The sequence below is a fragment of the Triticum dicoccoides genome, chromosome 3B, assembly GCF_002162155.2.
Source record: "Triticum dicoccoides isolate Atlit2015 ecotype Zavitan chromosome 3B, WEW_v2.0, whole genome shotgun sequence".
Taxonomy (NCBI): domain Eukaryota; kingdom Viridiplantae; phylum Streptophyta; class Magnoliopsida; order Poales; family Poaceae; genus Triticum; species Triticum dicoccoides.
In genome coordinates, this window is record NC_041385.1 from 849,197,574 (window position 1) to 849,219,347 (window position 21,774).

Sequence of the window (21,774 nt, forward strand, 5' to 3'; positions counted from 1 at the left end):
TAACATAGTCCACAGTCTTTGGTCCAAGCTTACACTTTTTGGGGATCGGCACATTTACTTTCGCCAAGCAGCCCCAAGTTCGTAAGTACGAGAGTGTTGTCCTTCTCTTGGTCCACTTCTCATAAGGAGTGATCTCGTTATCCTTTGTCGGAACTTTATTCAGGACATGACATGATGTCATTATAGCCTCCCCCCCCACCACTCCTTGGATAAACTCGACGTATCTAACATGGCGTTAACCAAATCAGTTAGAGTATGGTTTTTCCGTTCGGCAAACGCGTTTGACTGGGGTGAGTAGGGAGGCGTCCTCTCGTGAATAATACCGTGTTCCGCACAGAAGACATCAAACTCTTTCGAGAAGTACTCTCCACCACGATCTGACTGGACTCGTTTAATTTTCTTTTCGAGTTGATTCTCAACTTCTGCCTTATAGATTTTAAAGTAGTGTAGAGCCTCATCTTTGGTATTTAACAGATACACATAGCAATATCTAGTGGAATCATCTATCGAAGTCATGAAATATTTCTTTCCACCTTTAGTCAACACACCATTCGTCTCACAAAGATCAGAATGTATGAGTTCAAGTGGCGCCGAGTGTCTCTCCTCTGTTGCCTTGTGAGGCTTGCGAGGTTGCTTAGATTGGACACACGAATGACACTTAGAACCTTTGGCTAAAGTGAAACTCGGGATTAAATTTAATTTTGCTAGCCGCGTCATAACACCAAAACTAATGTGACAAAGACGTGAATGCCAAACTTTAGATTCATTAACACTCAAATGAATATTGTTCACGACTTTGTTACATAGATCTGCAAGAGAAAGGCGGAACATGCCTCCGCATTCATAACCCTTTCCAACAAATAGTCCATATTTCGTAACAACTAATTTATTAGACTCGAATACCAACTTAAACCCTTCTCTACATAGAAGGGAGCCACTAACGAGGTTCTTCTTGATGGCGAGGACGTGCTGCATGTTCTTCAGCTCCACGATCTTTCCCGAAGTAAACTTCAGATCGACCGTGCCAACACCAAGAACAGAAGCACTCGCGCCATTCCCCATCAGTACAGACCCGTGACCTGTGGCCTGGTAAGAAGAAAATAATGAAATGTGAGCACACACATGAACACCTGCACCTGTGTCGACCCACCAATAGCTGGACGACCAAACTGAAAATACAGCAAATAAATTACCGTACCCAGATGCACCACTCTCATTGTTGCTCACAATCATATTGACAGACTTGGAGTCCTGTCCTTGCTTCTTGTACTTGTTTGGGAACTTGTTGGCCCAATGTTCAACCGAACCACAAGTAAAGCAGCCCTCATCCTTCTTGTTCTTCTTGAAGGTCTTCTTACCCTTCTTCTTAAAGTCGGCATTCTGTTGGACACCATTCTTTCCCTTGGGCTTGTGGGAATTGGAGTTCTTTTGATGTACCATATTGGCCACAGAAGTTCCTTCGACCCTTTTTCCGTGCGAGTCCTTTGCCCTTGAATTCTGCTCAACACTCAGATGGCCAATGACATCCTCCACAGAGAATTCACGCCTCTGATGTTTCAGAGTGGTGGCAAAGTTCCTCCAGGAATTGGGGAGCTTAGCGATTATGCATCCCGCAACAAACTTGCCCGGTAACTCTTAAGAAGCTCAAGCTCCTTAACAATGCATATTATCTCATGAGCCTGCTCCAATACAGGACGGTTTTCAACCATCTTGTAATCGTGGAACTGCTCTATAATATACATCTCGCTCCCTGCATCGGCAGCCCCGAACTTAGATTCGAGTGCCTCCCACAAGTCCTTGGCGGACCGCATATGCAAATATGCGTCAACCAGCTTATCTCCAATCACGCTCAGATTAGCCCCGAGGAACACGACAGTGGCCTCCTTGAGAGCCTTCAAAGGTTTGTAATGCAGAGCAAAGGTTTGTAATATAAAATCACCCTTTGTAGGTGGTATATAATAAGATACTAGTGTACTAGGAATATAATGGAGGGACGTAATAATACTTGAACATTAAGATACAAGAAACAAGGGGAGTTGGGTACAGCTAGCTACAAGCTCTTCAAAACGGGCCCGTTTTGATTCTCTGCCAGCTGGCCTCGCAAGTGTTCCATGCGCTCAGTCTTCTCCCAGTGCCTCCTAGACAGCATAAATTCCTTGAGATTTGGGAGATATGCTAACCCACTAAACAACCCAGCAACATTGGTACCGATCCAACCAGTATACTGTAGCAACTCAAGCTTAGGGGCTGCTCCTTCTTCAAATCCCACCGACTTGAGGTTTTTTATCCGATCCAGCTACAGCACCTTCAGGCTCAGGAATGCCTCCCGACGGAAACTGAAACGGACCTCTTCACCAGCAAACGAGTCAACCAATAGATGTAGGGTGGCCAGTTTTGGTAGGTTCCCAAGGACTTGTATGGCCGCATCATGCTCCGATATCCTCGACTGCTTTAGCTTCAGCTTCACGAGATTTTTGAGGCCCTGGATCCACTCCGGCAGTTTAACCAGGTTGCCTAACAACTTGAGGCTCTGCAGGTTTTCTGGAGGTGAGGACAGCCCATCCAAGCAGCCGGATAAACCTGTCGCTTCGTATGACTGCAGTGACAAGGACTCCAGGCTGCTGAGACATGCAATTGCTGGACACAACTCCTGACTGTTTCTCTTGTTGATGCCTATCATTCCTAACTTGCGCAACCGGGTGAGCTTTTTTATATCTTGTGTAACATCTTTCCTCATTGAGACGTCCACAGTATGCAGTGTGTGCAGGGCCTTCAGTTTCCAGATTCCCCTTGGCACTTCAACACCACCTGGATTTCGTCCTGCCACATAATAAGGTAATATGTTGCAGCAGAACACAGTGCATATATCACGCCTGTTAAGTTGTGCACCATCATCAAGATAGAGATCTTTTTTTACAATCCTAGGTGCACAACATGCCACACAACATGACACTGAATCTAAAGTGAAATCCAGCAGCGACTGATTATTTGCATTTGTATGGCTCATTGCATTTGTTGTGCCACTAGCAAGAATGTGTTCCATCTTCTCAAGATTGATGATGGAACTTGGTAGTTTTATTATGCTTGTACCTGAAATATCTAATGTGTGGAGCTGCCTCAGGTTCCCCAGCGAATTTGGCAGGTGAAATATGGAAGCTTGTCCCCTTAGCGAAACATATCTAAGATGTACAAGCTTGCCAATGTGCTGAAGGTGATGATCAACTAGATCCCACTTGCCTTCCAAATCCAGCACTCGTAGCAACCTCATCTTATCAGAAATGTAAAATGGCCTCCAATTTCCAAACACTGTCAGTGAGCGTACACGGGACAAGTCTACTATATTCTCTAACTCACACTGATCCCCATTCCAATTACTGCTTATAGCAAGATGACGCACTGTGCCTCGGTTATTTAAACTGCACCCTTCCTCCAATGTGAAAACCAGATTTTCCTCCATAGACTTTGAGATGGCAATTTCACGAATGAGATCATGGACATGGCAGGAGTCAATTCCTTTCCTACTATGAATTGACTGTTGAGATGGCAGGATCATGCTCCTGCTTATGAGTTCCATGAAGTAAGACTCCAATACTTCCGCTACAGACCTGCCACGCATCTCACTTGAGTAACCCTCTGCAATCCAACGACGCACTAAGCGTCTCCGTGCAATCTGCTGGTCTTCGGGAAAGATGGCCAGATACAAGAAACAAGCCTTGAGGTAATAGGGTAAACCATCATAGCTTTTCATGAGTATTGCTTTTATGGTCTCAAGTTCTGGATTCATCTCCAACTCAGCACTGATATGCTCATTCATTTTTTTCCATTCAAAAGCAGTTTTTGGTTGGTTTGCTAAGAAGCCACCTATGATGACTAGTGCAAGGGGAAGCCCTCTGCACTTCTTCAATATCAGTCTTGCTGGTTCAACCAACTCTGGATGTCGCTCATCCAAACTTACAGCCTCCTTAAATACCTGAAATCCATATCAATCAAGTCATTTAGTACAACAAGAAATAAAGCAAATATGCACCATTGTCTAACACATTTTTTATATGGGAATATGTACTACAAAGATGTTAAAGTGAGACAATGCTACTTTTTGTTGGATAATTAGTTTCTACATCATTTTTTTATCTTCATTTCTGTTCATAAAAAGATTTTTCTCCCACCTAGCAACATGCCCATAGTATAATAACCTAACGTCTCGCTCATTCTTACCTGCATTCCACGCAAAAATGCAAATCAAAACAATTTCATTTCCCATCATGCTTCTAACTTCTACAGCTACACCTTGCCTCGGTGCTAATTGTATTCTTGCTGCTGATTTCATTGGATATCAATTACCTCACATTGCTACAAAAGTAGGAACTTGATATGATTGGGCCTCTTAGTTAATGGTGCATATTTGTCATAATAATAACACCTGAATGTGGTTACTACATGAGCAGCTCTTTTACGGTGCTCCTATTAGAAAATAATATGGTTCCTCAGTCTTAACACCTTAATGACTCATCCAACGAAGTTTTTTTATGCATGTGAACAGAATAATTGTGGAGGAATTCAAGGAGAGCACCATAACAACAAAAACACCCAATGAAGTGTGAACTATTAGATTTCTTAGAAAACAATTTGGTCTCTGCGTTGCCCCCATTTTAATGTGGGTGACTCGGGTCGGACTCGCTCCACTAGGTTTAGGGTTCCATTCTACACCTCTCGCCCACCTGCTGTCGCATTGTGTTCTTCACGATGGACACCGAGTCTCCCTCGTCCTCCCTTTGCCGGTGGACACAGCAGCCGACTTGATTTTGGTGGACACAGTGGAAGAAACAATACAACAAGCAGGTTTCAGGCACTGGACGGCTAAGAACAGAGCACGCAAGCACCGGCTATTTCCAACCCCCTTTCAATTGGGTTGCCTTCCTTTGCTATTTTTCTCATAGTAGCAACTCCTCCAGCAGCAAGTTGTGGAGGTATACATCTCACCCATGCCTCTCCCTCACCTGCTATTCAATGAAGGAGAAAGATAACTAGGCTACAGAGGAGAAGCATGGCCTACACATTTGACTGATGCTCCACCTTACAAAGAAATGGAAATAAAACTAAGTACAAGATTAAGACGCTAACACTCCTGTGCTGGATCTGGATCTTTTAGGATATGGTAAACCAGGTAGGGGTGTGGCAGGGCATTGGGCACCGAGGCAATGGCCCTTGGTTGTGAGCTTGTGGCGCATTCAGCAGGGCGTGCTGCAGTGGTGATGCCGGTCGCTCTAGCCTTGAGGGAGGAGGGGCGAGTGTGAGGCTTTGGCTCAAAACGGCGGTCCGACTGTGAGTTCTTTGCGTTGTTTTTTGCTGTTCTGAGTTCTGTGTGTTGGGACAAACCCTCTGGCGACACATGCTGAGCAGCCCTCCGGTGACACGAACACCGGACGGAAGAGACGAACTCGAGACAAGAGTATTTGCGGCAACATACGCCTCGGCGACGAACACCTCGCCGTGCACATGGCATTTTTTTTCTTTCAGCTCAAATTGGAAAACATACACGGACACCGCCATGTATGATGAGCGCACATACGCTCCCAGAGACTACATCTCTCTCCCTGGCACTCATGCTGCACTCGACTCACTGAAACAAAGCAGCTTACAATGGCTTAAATAGCCAGACCCAACACACACCCGCGCACCCGGTCATGTAGCTAACAACCTTATCCACATTGACTTATCATACACAAATCTGGAAGAACCAAAGACAAAGCCAGTGAATGGCTAAAGATTCTTATGAGCAAATTGAATATTCTGCCATGAATACTGAAGCATGTGTTTAGTTGCAGTACATCTGGGTGGATAAAAATGCTAAAAAAATAAATCCACAAGAAAAAGGTGGCCATGCAATAACTTTAATAACGAGGGAAAAAAGCCTATACACACCCCTTTGTATCTTGTAAGAATAGGCTGAATCTTTGTTTTCTAGTGGATATCCTACTTCACTTTGACAGCTACAAAATCCACAAATTATTTGGTTGGACCTAACTATAACTACATAGATTATCATGTCTCCACCTCATTCTAGCTATTGCGCGAGATTTCTACCAAATAGCAATTCAAATTTTCTAGTGGACAAAGGACTAGCAAGTTGAATTTATAATTCTGTTATATCTACTCACAAAGATATTGTTTGTGAAGTTTAAAGCAGTAACAGAAATAAGAAGGAGAGGATTAACAGAACAACTAATTGAGCATGACACTACTTCATTTTTACCTTTCTGGTGAAGAGGGTGCATGCGTCATCGGGGCCCAGATGGTTCAGCTTGTATATGTTTATACCATCCTTTGAGCAGTGCTTGGCAATATTCTCTTCCCTTGTGGTGACTATTATGCAGCTTGCTGCCGTTTCTGGCAAATATTATTTTATAGCATCCCACTCTCCTATAGACCATAAATCATCAAGAACAAGCAAATATCTCTTTCCTTCTAAACAGCTCCTTAAATCTATCTCTTTTATATCTTCATTCTTATCTTTTGTATCTTCATTCTTATCTCTGAATTGCAGAATTAAGCTCTCAAGGAGTGCTGCTGAGTTGAAAGGGCGCATGACTGTGACACAAGCACGCTTATCAAACATGCTACTAATCTCTTGGCTTTGATAGATGTCACTCTCTAGTGTTGTTTTTCCAATACCACCCATTCCCCACAAGGAGAACACATGAAATTGCTGGGGATCTTTTTTTGAGATTAGTTTGATGATTTCCTCTTTTTCATTCCCTCTCCCGATGAGGCGAGATTCCTCTAGAGTAGCCATTGTCTCCATACGTGTGAGGATATTCTTGTGTGCAGAGCTGTTAACAACGCTAGGGGTTACATATGAGGTGGACCCTTTTTCCTCCGAATTGCTTCCCTCCTGAGAAACCTAAACACAAGCACACGATTAATGATTAGGTGTTGCCTTCCTTTTCACATGATAATATTTTGTCCTCTTTTAAGTTTTTTGTAATTTTTCATATAATACTTCTGTTCTAAAAAGATATGAAAATCTCTAATAAATCATGTAGTTTCCTATGTAGGACAAAAAAGAAAAGAAAGTATATTGGGAGTATATATACATGTAGGGAAATTGTTGGATATGATGTTGGGCACAATACTTCAACATGTAAATATATCAAACAAAATATTATGATATGAAAGAGTTTACAAGTAAAATAGGTACTTGGATTTTCCATCATTGATTACTTGCACTACTGGAATTGTCACGTACGCCGAGTGCCAGGAACACTCGACAAAGGGCCGGAAACCCTCGAAAGTCTTTGCCGAGAGTTGCACTCGGCAAAGCTCACCCGGCATACACCTTTTCAGCAAACAGATATTTGCCGAGAGCAAATCCTTTACCGAGTGTCAAACAGGGGTATATACTCGGCATTATAAAGTGACTTGACAGGCAACGAACGGAGACGGCGCAACAGGCACTCGGCAAACGGACAAAGCATTACCGAGTGCATGCACTCGGCAAAACTTTTGAGCTGAATTAGAAGAAATGATGCAACGCAGCTGCCGCCGCTGCCCAGACCACACCACCGCGTTCAAGCCGCCGGACTGCGCCTCACTATGACGCCCTGCCGATGCTTCTACGTGCGGATGTTGCCAGCCGCCGCTACTGCTTTGCCTCTTTGCTGCCGGCTGGGAGGCTCAGTTGCCACTATCTCGCTCCCAAAAACTTCGGGAGGCTCGGTGCCGTCGCCATGGCCTCCACCTCGCGTCCGAGTCGCCATAGGGGAGAAGCAGGCCGGAGGCTCACGGCCGTCGCCATGGCCGCCATCTCGCCGGCCAGCAGCAGGTGCTGCCTGAGCGCAACGGCAGTTGCCATGGCCACCTTCTCCTTGGGTGCCTGAGCGCCTCGCCATGGTCGCCACAAAGCTCCTCCTCAACGCATTTCGTCGGAGATCTCGACCATGTCGACTCCTTCGGTTCTTCCCAACCAACAGAAGAGAGAAATGAACGAGAGATAAGGAGAGTGGAATTTCTACCATCCCGTGCATGCATGCACATTTTTTTATTTTCTTTTCTATGGGCCCACTGACATCATTTATAGTGTTCTCTCTACCCCTAACATGTGTTATTCTCTAATCATTAAGTTTCATTCAAACAAATAGATGCCTAGTATATTTTCAAATAAAAATTTGTTTTACTTTCTGTTTACACAAATGTGTTTTTTCGGCAAGATCATTAAAACAAGACCAATATTGAATATGTTTTCTGAAATTAAATTTTTTTTGACAACTAAATAACTGGGCTTCAAACTTGTTTCATCGAAATTTGCTAATTCCATGGGAAAAATTCAATAATGTTCCTGGTGACGTGGCCTTTGAGACAAAAACATTCTTGAATATATTTTGACAAGATTTGAAATTTAAGTCTTCAAACATGATAAACATTATGAAACTATTAACCCCAAAAAAGATTATGAAACATTATGCAACCATCAACAACTTGTTTTATTGTGAGTGACTAGTTGGTATGACCACATTGATGGGATACGACAGATGAATTGAGTAATAATAATAAAGTATGCATGCATGAAGGTGAATCTCCAACAAAATCAACGGCCAGCATGGCAGATAGCGAGAGAGGGAGAGAAACAAGGGAGATAAGTGGATGTGGGTGTGCTTGGCCACCAGCCTGCCACCTCACCGATCCATGTGCTTGGGTGTTCAGCCAATAGGAAGGAAGCAAAGCATGTGTGCTTCTTTGTGTGCTTTCTTCTTCATCTTACTTTTATATATTGTAAATTATTTTGTCCCTAAAATTCAAGTTTGGTATTTTCCCTTGAATATAGTACACATAAAAGAACTCCATGTGAAAGGATTGCATTTTTTGAACTTGTATTCATTTTCTTTCATTTTTCCAAAACAATGTCAAAATGATCGGCATGATTATTCAAGGCAAAGGATTGAATTTCTCAAAACTCCAAGTGGTTCTCCCATATAATGACTACTTGTGTACCTAAAGATATTTTTTGCTAAATTTTAGGACAAAGCTATGACACACTTGCTGTACAAATTTGAATTACTTTCGGGAAATCAACATAAAGTCATTTAAATGTGCAAAAGTAGCTAGAAATCGAGAAATCCTTGAAACTTGGGCATTGTGCATAAAATAAGGTCTACTTACTGTGAAAATTGAAATGGTGCCATTTTGCACCCTATTTTATTTACTTGCTTAACAAAAAATACTGGTTTTCTACGCTTAGAAAATGAAAAATAGTTTTTTTGTACAACAAACTTGAAAACTTTATTTGGCAACATTGTTCGTAATGTTAAACTGCAACCATGTTTCTCATTTTGGAACATTATAAAAAATTATGTAATGAATATGACCATGAACTTGCTCGTTTGACTTGAAAACCAATAATGTTCATACACGATAGCCCGTTTTGTGAAGGATTTTTTTTTTCACATTTATCATAATGAAAGTTTTTTATTTTTCCTTGCAACTAGTACACATAGAAGGACTCCATGCGAAAGGATTGCATTTTTTGAACTTGTATTCTTTTCCTTTCCTTTTTCTCAAAATGGGGTCAAAATGGTCGACATGGCTATTCATGGCAAGCGATTGAATCTCTCAAACCTCTAAGTGGTTCTCCCATATAATGATCACTTGTGTACCTAAAAATATTGTTTCCTAGATTTTGGGACAGAACTATCACACACTCGCGGTTCAAATTTGAATTACTTCCGAGAAATCAACATAAAGTCATTTAAATGTGCGAAAGTAGCTAGAAATATAGAAAATCATTGGTACTTGGGCATTGTGCATGAAATAAGGTCTGCTTACTGTGAAAATTGAAGTTGTGCTATTTCGCCGCCTATTTATTTTACTTACTTCACGAAAATACCCATTTTTTACACTTAGAAAGTGAAAAATGGTTTTTTTGTACAAAAAAGTGGGAAACTCTATTTGGTAACATTGTTTGTAATGGCAAGATGCACGTATGTGTCTCATTTTGGAACATTATAATAAATTATGTAATGAATATGGCCATCAACTTGCTCATTCCACTTGAAAGCCAAGAATGTTCATACACGATAGCCCGTTTTGTGAAGATTTTTTTTCACATTTGTCATATTCAAAGTTTTTTATTTTTCCTTGCAACTAGTACACATAGAAGGACTCCATGCGAAAGGATTGCATTTTTTGAACTTGTATTCTTTTTCTTTCATTTTCTCCAAAACGGGGTCAAAATGTTCGGCATGGCTATTCATGGCAAGGGATTGAATCTCTCAAAACTCTAAGAGGTTCTCCCATATAATGACTACTTGTGTACCTAAAAATATATTTTTCCAAATTTTAGGACGGAGGTATCATACACTTGCAGTTCAAATTTGAATTACTTTTGAGAAATCAACATAAAGCCATTTAAATATGCGAAAGTAGCTAGAAATCTAGAAAATCCTTAATACTTGGGCATTGTGCATAAAATATGGTCTACTTACTGTGAAAATTGAAGTGGTGCCATTTTGCACCCTATTTATTTTACTTGCTTCACAAAAAATACCCATTTTTTACACTTAGAAAATGAAAAATGATTTTTTCGTACAAAAATGTGGGAAACTCTATTTGGTAACATTGTTTTAATGGCAAGATGCACGTATGTGTCTAATTTGGGCACATTATAATCTATGCAATGAATATGATACTCACCTTAGTCATTTGAGGCCAAATTATTTACATGGCAAAAAGTGTAATTAATATGGCCTCAAATGAAAAAGTTGTCAACATGAAAATTATCCGTCTCATCAAAATGAACAACTTTTATTTTTGGACCATCGTCATCGGAGGTCGTATGCAACCTCCACAGCAAAAACCATGCAACATAGCGAAGACCACCTTTTGCCGAGTGTGACACTCGGTAAAGACCCCCTTTTACCGAGTGTAGCACTCGACAAAGCCCTATTCGCCGAGTGTTGTTGTTTTACCGAGCGTTTTGTCCATGACACTCGGCAAAGTATCTGTTTGCCGAATTTCATTTTTTTGCTGAGTGTAGCGCTCGGCAAAGATACTATTGTCGAGTGTCCGTCATAATGCACTCGGCAAAGAGCCTAACACTCGGCAAAGAGGGAAATTCCAGTAGTGTGAAACACTGTTACGGGTTCAAGTGGTTGGAACCTTTCCAAAATTCAAGTGGTTGGAACCTTTCATTGGTGTAAAAAATGGAGAGGATATAATTCATTGCTGGTTACTGACCAGTGGCCCCTAGATAAGTATAGGAAGCCAAATAACTCCACACGAGAGTTGAGGACCTGAGCTAGAAAACCAATGGAGTACGAGATTGGATCTAAGGCTAAGGCAGACGACATGCAATGAAAACAGATGATGGGGGGTGGAGGGGGAGATGTATAAATACCACATGGAGTCATTTATGCACATTGACCTTGATAAATCAAGGTTACTATATATCTCAGTAGTAGCGTAAGTAAAATGTACATAAATCCTACAAATTCTTTCCCATGAAAAAGAGATTTTTTTTTAATTGAACTAAGTAGAATGGCTATTAACCTAAAACTTTCAGGAAAACACAAGTCCAAGCTAGTTGATTATGTCAACCACTAGTTGCGGCACTAAACAAACTTAACAAGAGGAACATTAATTTGACAAATTTCAAGACATCAAAATTACCTTACTGTAGAAAGCATAAAGAAATCGATCAACAAATAACTTCTTATGCACCAGAGCTTCATCCTCTGCTCCTATGCATAAGCTTGCAACTTCAACTTTCTCAATGGATACTATGATTCGACTTCCTTTCTTGTTGTTTGGGAAACATGTTTTAATGCAATCCCACTCTTCAATGGTGTGTATGCCATTGAGTACAATTAGGTAACTCTTGAAATTCAAATATCTCTTGAACTCATGAGCCAAACTATCTTCTTTCATCGTTGCCATCATCCTCAAAACTTGGGCCCCAATAGCTGATTTTCCTTCTTCTCCTGTTTCTTGAAGAGAATTAACATAAATTTGCCTAATGATGCTTCGAATGAAATCTGTCTGATTGAAAGGGTACATCAATGTGATCCAAGCACAACAATCAAAATTCGTGTGTACCATATGATCTTCATAGGCACTTTTGATGATGGACGTCTCCCCCAGATCACTACTACTTGTGCCCCAGAACGCTATCACTTGAAGTGTGTCACCCTTGCAATTGATCAACTTGACCAGATCCAATTTTGCTTTCTGCCGCCGCAGCCTTGCATCCTCAGCAGCAGACATTGTCGCACTGGAGTTGATAGGTTGCCCAATAGCAGAGGTGGGTTTGGAGCTAGAGCCCTTGATGAGGTGATACCGTTGGTTCCTCTGGCTGACCTCCTCCACCTTGGCTCTGAGCTCCTTCATCTGCATCGCCACATAACGGCGGGCCAGCACCTTGCGAGAGAGACACCACCAGGATTGCTTCTCGAGACGGACAGCAAAATCCAGGAGGCAGTCCTCGACGGAGTAGGAGATGTCACGGACTTGTTTCACCCAAGTCCTGACCACCCTATTGTCGTCTCTCTCGTCGTGAACAGCCATCAGGAATGACTGCATCATCTCGAGCTCGTCCGAGATGAAGGAGTGGTCACGCTGGACACCGAGCTGCAGAGCCACCTCCTCAGCCACAGCTGACTGGGCATAGTTGAGCGCCCCGCTCAACACGGACTTGCCAATGCTGATGGCCGTCACCTCCATTTAGTGAATGTTTGTGTGGGTCAATAGGTCGTGTACTGCAAAACGATGATGCTGGGTGTAAACGTCTGTGCTTGAGCTAAATCTGAAGAGGTAAATAACAGAGGAGGAAACAGAGCAGCATACCTGGTGTGTCGACGGCACGGCCGCCACCAAGATGAAGGGTGTGGCTGTGAAATCCAAGATGGTGAAGACAGCCTCGGAGCCCTCAGCCTAAACACCTGCCTCAACACCGAATCAGAGAGATGATTTACAAGTCACAAACTATGAAAGATCTGCCAATGCCTGATCGCAGTCGCCTCCATTTACTGGATGTTTGTGTGGATGGATCAATTGGTTGTGAGTTGTGACTGATGGTGGCTGCACTGCAAGCAAGATCAATTCGGTCAATCGACCCTAATGGCTGCGCCTGAGCTGAATCTAAAGAGGTAAATAACAAGAGAGGGAAACAGAGCAGCATACCTGTCTGTGGCGGTGAAATCCAAGACGGTGAACGCAGCCTCGTGAGGCCTCAGCCTCAACACCGGTCAGTGTTGGCCCTCCAAAACGACCAGGCTGCCGAAGCAGAGAGATAATTTGCAAGTCACAAACTAGGAAAGATCCACCAGCAAGCAGAGAGCAGACTAAGAAAGGATTGGAGATAAGGCCGGGCGATGGAGTGAGATTCTTTTCTTCTTGCCGCAGCATCCGTCCGTCCTCCAGGGAAGAAGAGGAGGGGGGAAGAAGAAAGAAGCTTGTTGGCGCAGCAGCAGCATACGCATCTTCATGGTGGCTTTGCCTCCCTCCCTTGGCGATTGGGTAAAGAGGGATTGGATTCGACTGCAGGGGGCGTGGGGCAGCAGCAAGAATCGAATCGCCGGCGGCGGAGGGGATGGGGATGGGGAAGGTTCTTTTTTTTTCTTTTCTTGTGAGGGGTGAGGGTCGGGGAAGGTATAGGATGGAAAAACTACTTAGTACTCCGGATAAAGAAAAAGAAACTAGGTATAGGATGGAAGCTTAGACCATCTCCCCGCAGAGAAATGCATGTTTGCTTCTTGAACAACGCTCGGGTATATATCTATCTAGTCAGATTCTTCCGTGATGGTATTGCTAGCAGCATTAACAAGGTTGTGCGGTACAGTCAGACTCAAGGATCACCGGCAACCCCGTCTGCCGAAGCAGTAACGCCGCTCCTTCCATGCATGCATGCGGAGACGTGCGTTTTCCCGGGTCTAATGCATGTTTCTCTATATATGTTCAAGAATACTCCTGTATAGTAACAAAAAGTTCTGCCGCTGCTTCCCACGGCGATACTGTTACAAGTTGGCACCTCGCTAATCTCTGAAAGGACGATTGATTTTTTCTTTTTACTGAAATGTTATGTGACACTAACGGAGAAGGAAACTGACGTATGGTATGGCACGTGGAGTATTCCACGTACAAATGTAATCTTGGAGTACTTGGAGCAAGGGCAAAAAACAGGCTTGGTGTTGCCTTTGATGTCCACCACTTGTGTGAGTTAAACAGACTATGATCAGCCACGTCCGCTCTGTCTTCATGCATCGTTCTGCAGTTGAAGATTGGCCAGTCAAGTCATAGGTTTAGCTACCCACACGAACCACATCAGTGTCTCACTCGCACCCTAAAATATCAGAGTGACATGCACAGCTCCTCAAGCTGAGTAGTAAACAGTAAATAATGCTCACCTGAAAGCATCCAGTTTGATACGTAGCACTTTTTACTCTGTTTCCTGAAATATCACATGAAAAATTACTCCTGACTAAACCGTGCTAATTAAAGAGTCACCACGGACGAACAAAACGACAAATGCCATTTGCTCACACATAATGCTGACCTGAAAGCAGAGTGGACACTACGGTTAGGTAGCACTTGCTCTGTTTCGTACAATAAAACATGAAAATTCAGTCCTGACTAAACTGTGCCAACATGATGAACTGCGGAGAACAAAATGATGAACGCCATTTGCTCTTACAAAGAGAGTTGGTGATACAGTGACTACCGAAACCACACTGAAGGAGATATATAAAAGGTCATCATCTATGATATGAGTTACAGCTAGATAGTGTGTTCCGAATCAAAGCCAGAGATCGCACATAGCATAACTTGGTGCATTCCTCGGAACAGGAAAATACAGTGACGTACGTGCTTAAATTAAGTGTCACAGGATTCTTGGCTCACAAAAGAAAGCACGGCAATACATACTCTATCCAAATAAATATGCATGGTTTCTTCTCTAGCCAGGCTGTATGCGCGGAAACAGTTCTGCAGAGGGGGAGCCGTGCACAATCAACAACGGAAAAAAAATAACACTCTGAATATAAATCCCGATTGGTCGTAGCTTGCCATAGTGATGATGTGACATCATGACTTCCCATGGTGATGGTGTTGCACTTGCACCTTGACAGCTCGCTAATCTCTGCGGAAGGCATTTCTCCATGTCTTGGGCTTCAATAGAGTAGGCTCTGTTCACAAATGATGGCACAGTGAATTTACAAGTATACTAATTATGAAGTATCAAAGTAGTTTACACTGGAAAAGCACGAGGAACGAAGAATTAACTTGTTGGGTAGTGTTACTACTGTACTAGTCATGTTGTTACCATTATCTTCGGTGTGCGCTATTGCCACTATCTGTGACTTACTTGATCAAATATACTCTCTAGTGCAGTATAGTAATTACTAAGTGTAAACATGGTTGCTCTTATTACACCGAAAAAAAGACAAGGCCCTCTTTGTTTAAATTACGTATCTAGCTAGCTGGCTAGAGTCTTTCCATCCAGCTCGAGTAGTTGTATATCCGGAAGGATTCTGAATTTGTTGCTGAAATTTGACAGGCTAATAGAAAAGGAAACTGATGTGTGCGTACATACCTACATGGCGGGCATCTAGACCTTTCCCGTCAAGGCTGCTTAGACGTTGTTGCAGGCCTGCAGGGAGCCTCTTTATACCAGGACAGTTTCTAATCGAAAGCATTCGGAGAGAAGAGTATGCTTGTGGCCCATCAGGTAGGAATGACAAGGCTTTGCAATTTATGTAGTAGAGGCTCTCCAATGATGGGAACTCTCCTGAGTGAGATTCCACTGATCTCAACTCACAGCACCCATAAACTGAAATTTTCTTGAGGGATGGGGGAAGATCCAGGACCCCTGTTAAGCTATCACACCCTCCTATGCATATATCTTCTAAACATGGAAAGGGAAAATGTTCCACCCTGGCTAGGGCTGATAACGATAACACCTCTGAATGAACAGGTGGCCCTTGAAGAATCGATGATGCTGACTTTCCCTGTTGCAGACTCCTGCTGAATATGGACTTGAGCTTACTGCAATGTTCAATAGTAATTCTCCTCATGAATGCAGGGAGTTTCAACACCTCTACCATGCTTTCAGAACCACAAATATTAACAAGCTCAAGACGTGGCAGGAGCTGACTCGAGGTTTCTGATGCTGTTGATGGCTCAGCCTCGAGAGCCACTTCTGTGCATCCAACCAGTTGTTTTCAGTAAAGTATCTCTAGACTCCTCAAGGATACCAAGCTTTGGAACTCTTTATCTGGCCAGTAGACAAGCGCGGCACAATCCTTGATGCACAAGTGTTGAAGCTGTTTAAAACATGCACATAGGTCAGTTACACGTGACTTAAAGCCAATTAACTTCATATTTGCTAGAGGGAAATCATGATGATTCCATTTTTCCATGGCATCCACCACTTGGGTCAAACTACAATCAGCCGCCAAGGTTGATTCTGTGTCTTCACAGTTCTCCGGTTTCAGATTGGTCAACAAAGTCAAACTATGATCAGCCACCGCCGCCCATACCGCCGAGGTTGTTTTCGTGTCTTTACGGTTATGCAGATTCAGATTGGTCAATGAAGTCAGATATCTTGCTATCTACAGGAATATCTCTTCCTCACCTCCCTCGAAGCCTAAGCCAGTCACCTTTGGTGCTTTAGCTTTCATTGTCAGCTTTGGACAATCTATAACACACAACATGTCAAGCTGAGGAAATAATATCTCTGCATCTTGTTCCTCATTTGTTGGTTCCCACAAACGTTCCAAGCATTCCAGACCTCGTAGTGTAAAAACCTTCAGATTTGGAAAAGTGAAGGATGTACGACAACTGAATAACCATTGAAGTTTTTTACAGTCGGAAAGATGGATCTCAACCATGTTTACCAACATAGCCATCCATGTTGGAAAGGTAGTGCCTCCGTAGGATTCTATCCTTATAGCCTGCAGCCCATTATGAGGTTTGAGACCCTCAAGCACTCTTGCATCATCCCTACCACTAACGGTCCATTTTAATGACAATTCTTGAAGTTCCTTCTTGTTTTCGAGATTTGCAGATTTCGCATCATCTTCTGTCACGTTCTCTAGTTGAAGTAGCTGTAGCTCACCACCAAGGTTTAGCTGTTGCAACTCTCCAACACTACTGCACCCAGAGCCAGTAGGACCTGCTACAAAACATGTAAGCGTTTGTAGGGACATGAGTTTTCGAAGGTTACTGGGCATGCTCCTCATCTCTGGACAACCATGAGTGTAGAGGTGACGAAGGGCTGTCATATACTTCATTTGCCTCGGAAGCCAACGAAGTTTGTAGCAGCCAGAGACGTTCAATGTTTGCAGGTTGTATAAAATACTTATATCTTCAGGAAGTGCTTCGATCTTGTAACTCCATGAGAGATCAATGTACCTTAGGTGATGCAGATGCTTTGATTTCAAGGGGAATGAGCTAGTCAATGTACAGAGCTGTAATGCCTTCAAAGAGCTGTATTTTGATAAATGCTGGAGTGGACGTTTCATTACCCTATGGCATAGAAGTGTCTGCACAGCTAGAGATCTTTTTGCCAGAGAAGCATTCAAAATAGTGTCTGGTTCTTCACAAGGCAAAAGTAAATGACGAGCTGTATCTGGAAGCCACTCACTCTGACTTAGTTCTGTAGGTGCTAGAGCACATTCATTTTGCATTGTAGATAGTGCAACATCGTGCATTAGATCATGGATTTTACATGTATGTTTGAAGTAACTATCCCCTGTATAGCGCTTGTTGAATGAGACTCGGACTTGTTTCACATCCACAAAGAATGACCTTGAGGATAATTCCTTGAAAATATGATTGGCAATGGTTTCAGGCCTAACTTCTTTTTGGTCATGGATAAAGCCATGTGCGATCCATAGTTGGATCAGCTTGCCCACATCAATCTCATAATCCTTGGGAAACACAGCACAGAAAGCAAAGCACTGCTTCATCTGTGATGTCAAATCATTGTAGCTGAGCTTGAGTATTGGTAAGATTCCAGACTCCTCGGTGCAAATGCTGCTACTGCTTGATATAGCCTCCCATTCTTCTTTGCTGGTCTTTGTACGCAACACCGAGCCCAGTGCAGTTGCGGCCAAAGGAGAGCCACGACACCTCTTCACAATCTCACCAACCATTTCCACTAGTTCGGCAGGCCTTACTCCTTCCTTCTGCAAACTGAATGCTCTTGTCTCGATAATTTCCTTTATGAAGTCATTTTCCAAAGCTGCAAGATTATAGGCTTTAGTTGTACCCATTATTTTTGCGACTCCTTCATCACGAGTAGTTATCAAAACCACACTACCCTTGGCACCATGGGTAAGGCGGTTCTTGAGCTTTTCCCACTTATCGCTCTCTCGGTTCCAGATATCATCCAATACAAGGAGGTACTTACGCCCACTTAGTTCATCTTGAAGGTTATCCAGTGGGCTTTTCTTAGAAGCTGCTTCACATGTGCTTTTGCTGGGAGTTGCTGCTTCAGCTATTCTTTTAGCCAGGGAATCGACATGAAAGTTGTCAGAGACACAAACCCAGATCAGCAACTCGAAATGCTTCTGAATTTCAGGTTCATTGTAAATGAGTTGCGCTAAGGTGGTCTTGCCTAGCCCCCCTACTCCAAAGATGGGAATAACCAAGAGATTCTCATCGCTATCGTGACCAATTATCATATCAACAATATTCTTAGTGTCTTGGCCTCTCGATCTGCTGATGATTTCCTTTGGATCGAAGATAACATGATTTGTCTGCCTCCAGTCCTTGGATGCCGGTGCTTGCTCCTGATATTTGAACCCGACGACATTCATCTCAGCCACAAGGACTTCAATGTCCTGCACAACCCTGCATAGCGTATTTCCCATCTTGTTGCGGAACGTGTAACGGTTGTGGGTGGGAAAGAGCTTCACCGCATCGAATCCAAGCTTTCTGTAGTGCCCATTCTTCTTGGCCTCGCGACGGAGTGCCTCATAGTTGAACTCGTCGAAAACCTCATTCGCCTCGTAGGCCACCCTCTTGACCTCCTCGAGCCAAGCCTTGACCCCGGCTCTCTTGGACGCCACCTGCTCAGCATCGTCGATGACGTCCAGGATGGCCGGCAGCTTGCGCTTGAGCACCCTATGCTGCTCCTCCATGCCATCCATCACCTTGTACTTGTCCAGGATGTAGTTGCACGCCTTCTGCTTGACGATGGACAGCAGTGGCCCGACCACCACGGTGGCCACCACCTCTGCCATCGCAATGCTCGGAGCTGGCAGCTGCACGCGCAGATCCACAACTGCAGAACCACACACAGGGCGGAGAAGAAAATGGAGGTGTGAACAAGCTACGTCTGCAGATGCATACGCTTCTGAGGAAAAATGGAAGCAAATGTGAGTAACTTAGCACACCCGCGGTGAGATCCTTGGAGCTGGACCTGGAGAGGAGGCCGGAGAATACGGGAATCAGAGCTGCAGTTCAGCCATTTACTGGATCTTTGGTTGTGGCGGATAGAGGCTGTACAGCAAACGAATGCTCACGTTAATTGTTGCGCTTGAGCTAAATCTCAAGCGCTTGATAAGAATGGAAGAAATAGAGCATACTTGGTGTTGTCGACGGCAAGCAGGACAAAAATGGCGGTGAAATCCAAGAGAGTCTTGCAATAGCTCATCACTGGGCAGTTTTTTTTCTCTCTAGACGATTAGGCGGCCAAATTAGTAAATAACTACCCTTCCAGCCGTCTGTAGCTCAGCACCGGGACGGCATTGTTACTTGGTTGACATAATGTAATAGGGACAGCTGACTGAACCTTCTTGGCATAGCACGTTGCCGGCTGGGGCATCTTCATTTCTTAAATAGATGATGCTTCGAAGGATGCTACAAAAGGTTTGTCGTACATTGCAACAGTTCAGTACATATGTGCAGCCAATGAAACGGCTCCAAATTGCAGGCAAAATTACTATTCTTAAAAGCACTAAGCCTCAACCACCAATAGGTTACAAAAATCCTATTTCATATGAAGATTGCAGTGAAATATTATTTAAGAGAAACTTTTACGGGGAACTCAAAATTAATTTTGTAGAGAAAAAAACTCTGTCACAGTCACAGTCGCAGCCACAAAGAAAAACTGCAAACACCCCAAAGAGGTGAAATCAAATAGCCTTTTGGAAAACAAAAGGCATAACTGGATTATCACCTTCATAGTAAAAAGGAGGTCCTCCTATTTAGGTTCCACACATAGGAGCACATCAATGAGAGAATCAGAGAAATAGAAGATGTAGGGACCGAAAGACGAGCTCGAAACAACACACCACTTTCCTTTACTCCATTGGTTAGTATAAGAAAAAAAGCAATGTGTTTAGACTTCTGTTATAATAGTGTCACTTTGTTTTATTAGTTGTCTACATTTTGCATCAGCACATCTTTGTTAGTAGTTATGTACAGTAAGTACTTGTGCTTGAAGATTATAAACACAATTGCAGTGCAGAGTGGAGAAGAGAATGGTGGTATGAGCTAGCTAGACGTGCAGATACTTGCTTAGCTAGGAAAATGGGAGCCCATATGAGTATTGAATTGTTGGGGTGCAAGTGGATGCTTTTGGTACTTTACCTACTTGTTCAACCAATCACGTCCAGTCTCTCAGCATCGGGCTAATATTCATTTGAGATAATTAGGTGGACCAATACAGCTGAAGTCTTCAGTATGTGCCAGTGCCACGTAGAGCAAGAACATGGAAATAACCAAAAAGGAGAAGGTTCAGAGGTGAGAAGCTTACTTTTTTTGCCAGTTTAAAAGGAAGCATATGCATATACGTACAGACAGAAAATCAGCAAATGCGCTTGCTATATGAACACCGTTGAATAAGTGACGGTAATACTCGAGACCAGCAAAGCCATGTCTCGCAGAAATTAGGGTGTGACATTCCATCAAACAACATGTGCACAAAGGAGTTGGAGTCTACCGGTTTGCCTTGAGTCACCTTTACTGTCAGTCAAACCAGAAATTCCATGGATCTGGTTCTAGAACCACCACTACATGATTCCCGGGCCGCGTCATTACCGAGCTCCGATTCCGCCACACCGTCTCCTCTAAGAAACGTGGTGCAAAGCCTGTACGCCTGTAATCTGTTCTCCATTGACCTATCCGTCAGGGATGTGCACCTCATGAAGGAGGGGCCGGTCGTGGGCCGCGTCGTTGCCGACACTGGTTCCATTGAGAATCTGTACGTCATGAAGTTAAAGGCGCGTCTCGGGCTGCGTCGTCAATGTGATCTTGGACGACTTGGGGGTAAAGATAAATGTTGGAGATCCAACTGTTGCCGTTGATGTCCACGACTTGTGTCGAACCATGATCAAATCAGCCGCGGCTTGATGGTTCCGCAGTTGAAGATCTGTCAATGAAACCCACAGGCCGAGTAATCAATAAATAATACTGCAAATGCTGACCTGAAAGCAGCACTTGCTCTGTTTCCTAAAATACCACATGAAAAACTACTCCTGAGTAAACTGTGCTCAAAGAGTAGTCATGACGGATGAACATTATTCAGACATATATTTTTTCTTTCCTTCGGAAATTAATTACGAAATTTGCCGAACACAGCATCGAAAGGCTATCTGGAGGTAAAAACATCCTGGACCAGCAAGTCCAAGATGCAGCTGCATGATATATACTGTCTGAGAATACATGTATGGCACACAACCGTGAGTACGAGTTTCAGCTGGTTCCGTAAATGCTTGCTCTGACTGAAACCATACTCAAGGAGATACATGAAGGTCATCGTCTCTCTGAACTACAGGCTAC

The 21,774-nt window shown here is 43.3% G+C and overlaps 1 pseudogene; it reads right to left on the reverse strand.

Annotated features, from left to right (window-relative positions):
• Positions 1-1,972: 1,972 nt before the first annotated feature.
• Positions 1,973-19,232, reverse strand: LOC119280306 (annotated as a pseudogene).
• Positions 19,233-21,774: the final 2,542 nt, after the last annotated feature.